This window comes from Pinus tabuliformis, chromosome 5_2, assembly GCF_031772625.1.
Source record: "Pinus tabuliformis cultivar Carrire ecotype Pingquan chromosome 5_2, CPIR1, whole genome shotgun sequence".
NCBI classification, from domain to species: domain Eukaryota; kingdom Viridiplantae; phylum Streptophyta; class Pinopsida; order Pinales; family Pinaceae; genus Pinus; species Pinus tabuliformis.
The window spans coordinates 1,105,055,726-1,105,063,205 of NC_142306.1; the positions used below are offsets into that span (position 1 = coordinate 1,105,055,726).

The window sequence follows — 7,480 nt, forward strand, 5'->3', positions numbered from 1 at the left end:
GCTTCTATTTTCTCATTACCTGAATTCTTTCCTAGTTAATAATATGTCGAGGGTTGTATATATATATTTTTAATAAGGACAAATGAAAGACATTGTGTACTCGGATGTGGCACAGTAGTGCTAGCTTATATGCCACAGGCCCAATCCGTTCCAAAATCTGAAAAGGTCCATAGTACTGTGGTGCCAACTTTGCACAACCTTTCCATTGCAAGGTGCTCTTCCAGGGTTTAACCTTTAAATACATGTGATCGCCCAGCTAGAATTCTTTATGAGTTCTCTTCTTATCTGCATACACTTTTTTCCTATCCTGCGCCACCTTTAAATTCTGGTGACCCTTCTTAATGGTGGCCTCCACTTCAGCTAGCATATTGGGACCCAATGCTAATTTATTATCCAAACTATTCCATTCCATGGGTATCCGACACTTTCTTCAATATAGTACTTCAAAAGGGCTCATACCCAAAGATTCATGATGCGTGTTATTGTAGGGGAATTCTACCAAGTGGAGGTAATCTTCCCACTTCTGTGGTTGTTGCATTACAAACATTTTCAACATGTCTTCCAGGACTTGATTCACTCGCAGTGTTGAAATGGATTTAGGTACCCAATCCCGCAAAGAGAGTTTTCCACAAAGCGGATGTAAATTTTACATCCCTATTGGAGATCACTACTCAAGGTATCCCGTGTAGGTAGAAGATTTTTCTCATAAATATGCCTGCAATCTCCACTGTTTTATAGGTGGATTTTACAAGAATGAAATGAGTGGTCTTGCTCAGCTTGTCCATGACCACCATGATCGAGTCATGTTACTTTTTAGTACAAGGTAGTCCAGTGATAAATTCTAGAGTGACGGTCTCTCATTTCCATTCTAGAATGGGTAGAGGTTGCAACAAACCCGCGGGATGTTGATGTTCTTCCTTCACCAATTAGCACTCTAAGCATTTAGATAAATATTCAGCCACATCTTTTCATAATTCGGGACATAAATAACTTTTCTTGATAGCAGAATACAATTTCTGGTATCCTAGGTGGGCGGCATAAAGCTTCTTATGAAACTCATCGAATAACATCTGCTTCACGGAATTTTGGTTAGGAACGTAAATCCTATTTATGAATGTTAACAATTTATTGGAATTAATTGCATACTCACATTGTTTCCCTCTTACTTGAGCTTCTGAAGCTCGCTGCCATAAGAATGCAGATTTTGGATCCTTAAGGGATGCCTCTCGGATAACCTCTGGTAGGTTAGATTGTGCTTGACTGAAATGTACTTCATAGATGCAATGTAATTTTCTGCTTAAAGCATCCACTACCCCATTTTATTTTCCTTTGAGGTGGTTCATGTCAAAATCAAATTCGCTTAGGAATGCGGTCCATCTGACTTGCCACGCATTTAAATTAGACTGATTAAAGAAATTTGTCTGACTGTTGTGGTCAGTTAATAACAGAAATTTCTTCCCTAGAAGATAGTGCTGCCACATTCTTAATGCATGCACTATTGCGGCCAACTCCAAATCGTAAGCAGAGTAGCGTTGTTCATAATCCTTTAGTTTGTGTGACTCATAGGTAATGACCTTTCCCTCCTGAGTTAATACTCCACCAAAACCCTCTTTACTTGCATTTGTACATACTACAAAGGAATTTTCCGGATCTACTACTTTTAGCACTAGAGCGGTTGTAAGTAGTTGTTTTAGCTGCTCAAAAACTTTGTTGGCATTCTAATGTCTAGTGGAAAGCTCGCCCCTTTTTCTAAAGTGAAGTTATTGGAAAGGTTATTTTTGAAAAGCCCTTAATAAATCGATGGTAATACCCTTCCAAGCCTAAGAAGGATCTTATGTTGGCAACATTTTTCTGTGCGGTCCAATCCATAATAGTTTTAATCTTCTCTGGATCCACTGCTATTCCTTCTGTTGATATAACATGGCCTAGGTACTCGATTTGAATTTTATAAAAATCGCACTTGCTAGATTTCGCATATAGTTGGGTTTCTCATAAAATCTGTAATACCGTTCTCAAGTGTTTCTCATTTTCCTTGTGGATTTTTGAGTAGATTAGTATATCATCGATACAAATCAGTACAAATTTATCTAGAAAGGGCTGGAAAATGTTGTGCATTAGGTTCATGAAAGTGAATGGCGCATTGGTAAGGCCAAAAGGCATTACCGCAAACTCGTAATGCCCATATCGAGTTTAGAATGTGGTTTTGCAGATGTCTTTATCCTTTATTTTGATCTAGTAGTACCCAGACCTTAAATGGATTTTTAAGAACATGCTAGCTCCCTGCACTTGATAAAATAAATCATCAATACGAGGTAACGGGTACTTATTCTTGATGGTCAGCTTATTTAGTTGACGATAGTCAATGCACAATTATAAGGTTCCATCCTTTTTTCGTACAAATAACATAGGGGCTCCCCAAGGGGACACACTTGGGCGAATGTACCCTTTATCTAAAAGCTCGTGAAGCTGCATTTTAAGTTCAGTTAACTCAAGAATGCTCATACAATAGGGGGCTTTTGAAACAAGGGCTGCTCCAGGCACTAGCTCAATGGTAAAATTGATATCTCGCTTTGGCGGTAATCTAGGGATGGATTCAGGAAATACATCTATTAAATCGTGAATTACAGGAATATTCTCTAAAGAAGTCATCTTATTTTTGTCATTGTTGTACCCTACCTAGACAGCGTAAATATGGCAGCCTTTTCTTATGCATCTTCCAAGCTGATTGGTTGTAATAGGGTGTAATTTGATATTTTTCTTGATTCCCTAAATTTCCTTCCACTGTCTTGACTCAAAGATATAACTTACAGATTTTTCTTTGCAATCGACCAGGGACCAACGACCTTCTAGCCAGTCCATCCCTATTAATACATCATATGAACCAAGGGCAAGGATATTCAGATTAACCTGGATGGATTGTCTTGAAACTGTTATATGCAGTTTTCTATTTTAGTAGACACCTTTCTTTTTGTTCCAGTAACTAGTTGAACTAGCCAAGACTTCTTATATTTACTGCTTTGCAGTTGACACTTTTCTACCACTTTAGGACTAATGTAGCTTAGGCTAGCACCTGGATCAAATAAAACAGAAACATGTTGATCAGCAATCATACCTTCACATTCGATCATGGTGGGTTGATATTCCGTCTGATGATCGTCCAAGGTAGCATTAATTTTGGGCATGCTTATTGTGATATCCCCTATCGTAGAGGTTTCTTGCATGTTTGAAAGTTGTTCAGTTCGAGCTTTGTGTGGGTAGTTTTTGTAATAATGTGCTTCTCCACATCCCCAACATTGCAGTGGTGGTTTTGGTGGCTGCTCAGTAGTAGTTCTGCTAATTCCTTCAGGTTGTCTATTCTCGGTGAATGTCCAAGTTCTGGGTGGATTTCTTGCAAATTTTCTGAAGGTCCTTTGCTGATTGTTTCTACCATTTATGTCTTTCTAATTCCTATTTGGTGGTAAATTCCTCATTTTTTTGGCAGTAGCTCCTTTAGATCCTTCATCAGCTGATAACAGATGCAGGCTTTTTGTACTGCATCATCCATGGTTCTTGGATAATCGAATTCTAGTTTTTCCTTCATGAAGTTGGGAAAACTGCTAATAAACCGTTGAATCTTAGCTTTCTCCTCTTGCATATATGGAACATATCGCAACAGGGAAGTAAATCGTGCTACATATTCATCCATGGTCAGGGCTCCTAGTCTCAACTCATGGAACTCTTTTGCCTTTTCATTATAATAACGTTCTATTAAATATTTATCTTTAAAGTGTTTCTCAAATTCTTGCCATGTTACTTGTTCCTCATCAGTATTTCTTACGGTTTTAATTTCTTCCCACCAGAGGGTGGCCTTTCCTCGTAATTGGTAAACTGCTAGCCTTGCTTTAAGTTTGTCAGTATATTCATAAATCTGGAAGTATTTACCCATGTCTATCAGCCAAGCTTTTGTTGCTTCTTTCGACTCTCCTTCAAACAGTGAGGGTTTGATTTTCTTGAACTTGCCTTGTAACTCTGTCTTCTACCCTTTTGTCTTTCTTTGATCAGAAACGTTATCTGAACGCCCTTCTTCTTCTTCTTTATGGCCTTCCGCAGATTCTGCATTATCTTCCCCATTATGGGCAGTTGGGGTCTTTTCTCTATTCTCTGTACTAGGGTCTGGTCCCCGCTAATTTTGTTGATCAGACAGACTTTTAAGGATCTTCTCCTATTCCTGCCTTAACGGTTCTCTATCCGTCCTTAGGTTCATCATCTCTACTTGAATTTGTTGCACTGTTTCGAGTAGGGCAACATTAGCCTGTCGCAATTCTTCCCTAATTACACCCATAATTCTGGGTTGGCCTCCACATAAGGCACCTCTGGCTGACTCGACAATCTGAGTGCTGATCACAACTCCCACTTTCACTCTCTGTGTTCATATTCAACCAAACTCAGTTTATTTTATTTCATATATATTAAAGTATCATAACTTAATTGACTATTAAAATACCAGAAGTCTCAGTATGCGAGCCTGGGCTCCGATACCATTTGTAACATCCTAAGCAAAAAAAATTAAAATTACTTAATAAAACATAAAACAATTATGGAATTAATCGAATGGATGACCCGATTCAATAATTCATTGACCCATACAGATTGAGAATATAATAACATTGTTGATTGTATTATTGTTAAGGTATAAGTTATATGTCGCAGTGGTTGTACTCAGCCTCCACGCTAGAACTCCACGTAGGTCACTCCATAGCGAACTACAATTACTCTGCGTGATCCGAATGACCTCGCGCAGGCCCCTCTTCATTAAAGCGGGAGAGCCCCGAGGTCTCCTCCTACCCTATTTGTTCATCCTCATGTTGGCCACCTGTGTTGGCATTAATGTCTTTAATTACAGTTTCACAGAAGAGTCTCAAAGCAGTACACCATGCCTTTCATCTGCCGTTCAATCTGATGAGATCTATGGTCTTGATGCTTCGGGTTTGGTTGGAAGGTTTAATGACTCTTTTGGCAGTGAGGTTGGTTCATTTGCCTATGTCCCGACTCGACTCTCTGCTCTGTCATGACAGCCTTGTGCATAGCTTAGTCCAGCGCCTCTCTGATATTTCAAGTGCATAACTCAGTCTCGCTCGTCTCTGATATTTCAGGTGTTCTGTAAGCCTTTTATTACCTTAACCTCCACATTTCTTCATTAAGCTTTCTTTGACGCTGCTTCAGTGTTCTACAATGGTTCATGAAGCTATTTGATGGGTTTCTTACGCTGTTCTGGAACAGGTGTGATGGATACAACATGGATTTCAACATTCTGGAGGAGAAGGTTGATTCTATAGTAACCGGAGGTAAGAACTGCTTATATTTATGATGATATTGTCTTTTTAAATTTGTTTTTCCTTTGCTTCTATTGAAGGTATTTGGTTCATGTGCAGGCTCAACCGCTGCTTCGAAGGCTTCCCAACTCCCACTCAGGTAAGCCATCTCTAAACTCACAAGATTTATCATATAACGAATGAGACCCTTACAGGAATTTAGGTTTTCATAATCAAATTCACTGTGCAGGTAAGGCCTTAGAAGATGGTTCAAATCCCTCGTTCAGCTTGTGTATTTTTGAGGGGCGACCACCTTGCTAAACTCTGCTCCTTTCTTTGCTTTCTAGGTGTGTTGGAATCTGTACTCTTTGTGCCTTAGCTCTTCGAGCCGATTTACTATAACAGAGGGTTTCATGGGGGTATTAATAGCCGATATTTGAGGATACAACCTAGATTATGCTTTTGATTAAGAATCTAATGTTTCGTTTTGGTACTATCGGCTTGCATAAGTCATCTCAGTCTTTGGTTTGCTTAAATCTTTCCGTGCACTATCTCCACAGAAATTCACAAGACCTTTTCCATTATGAAATTTTGTATAGTATTCCATAAATGGACTTGGACTATTATAGCAGGCCTCGAGCTATATTTCGACTGTTAATAAATTTTGGGGTTTATGAGTTCCAATTTTTTGTATGAATGAGTTAAATGAGTTTGAATTTAGGGTTTGAATGCAACCACCTGAATGGTATTTAAATTTATGGTTATCGTTGATGTTTCTTTGAACTAAGTCCTTCATCTTTATGTAAATATAATAGACATTTTTAGTGACCAAAAGATCGGGGTTAAATGGAACCGGGGTACTTGGCTCTTGGTGTGTTCTTCTCGAACTTGTCTCACGCCTATAAACCCTAGGTCTCTGTAGGGGATTAGTTGAATGCATTTCTAAAGTTTTCTTTATGGATTCTATACCACATATAAAGAAAGATTTCTTGAGTGTATTCTAAGAACTGATATCTATATATTGTGGGCATGAATGTCTTTACTGAGTGTACAAAACAAAATATAGAAAATACAAAGAGACATGGTTATTGTTTCACTGTTTTCCTTGTGCTTCTAGATTAAATAGTTAAGCTGTCTAACTGCTAATAGTGCATGATATCCATCTAGTTTTTCCTATTCTTTTCCGAAATCAATAGACATTAATTACTATTGCTAATTCATTAATGTATATTCTACTTTAAAAGTGAACATTTTATCTTTTCCTAGTGACAATGATTAATATGGTGGTATCGCTTATCTATTCTCCATTATGCACACAATAATTATTTGGAAGGTGTCTCCACTGGGAACTGGCAATTACGTTCCCCCTCACAGTGAGCAACTTGGTACTTTGGGCAGCCCTCAAGTCTTGTATTCCACAACTATTACCACAATGTTTTTTCCCACTCGTTTGGTTTGCCACCTATAAGAATTCATCACAGTCATGTTTCTTCAACCCCCAAGGTTCTCCCCTTTTTCCTCTTAAAGGAGAAAGGGTGAAGAAACAACTATTATTAGAAATTAGTTCCACTGTTTCTCTAGTCTTTTAACAAAGGGATCTATTATTTGTTGCTTTTCAAGCCAATAGTTTTAGTAATTGATAAAAACATAAATGAAATTAAGAATGATAATTAAACCTAAAACAATTTATGATGTATCACTGTAAGTTACAAAAACAATGTATTATATATGCACAAGAAATTATCATAGTTATTATTGGTTTTTATGTCCAAATACAACTTGACTTATCATTATTATTCAAAAAAATTATATCACTTCTCGAGTAAACTTTTAACTCCTATTTGGGTCTTAAATCTTTAACCAATTTCTAAGACCAAAAAATACCCATTGTTTTTTTATTTTTTTATTTTTTTAACCACATGGTGAATCAGTAACTGCCAAGTCTAATCTATGGGAGACCAAGTATCAAACCTCATAGCTGCCACTATAACACCAAGAGCATAACCAACCACCTGCAAGTCGGGTATACTAAGTTCCTATGATTTTAGCAAGAGCTGACTCATGGGAAAGGGGAATCTGTCCCTCTAGCTGCCACCACAGCAGGTCATTGTACTCAATGAGATGTTACCCAAACACAAAAGAATTAGTTTGAGGCATATTCCAAATCTGATTTTTATGGTTTTCAAAAT

At 37.8% G+C, this 7,480-nt stretch overlaps 1 long non-coding RNA gene across 1 annotated transcript; it reads left to right on the forward strand.

Moving 5' to 3' along the window:
* Positions 1-4,815: 4,815 nt before the first annotated feature.
* Positions 4,816-5,859, forward strand: LOC149163095 (uncharacterized). The gene is made up of 3 exons (XR_016261625.1): positions 4,816-5,139; positions 5,260-5,451; positions 5,639-5,859. It is a non-coding gene; the product is annotated as an uncharacterized LOC149163095 (long non-coding RNA).
* The last annotated feature ends 1,621 nt before the right edge of the window (positions 5,860-7,480 follow it).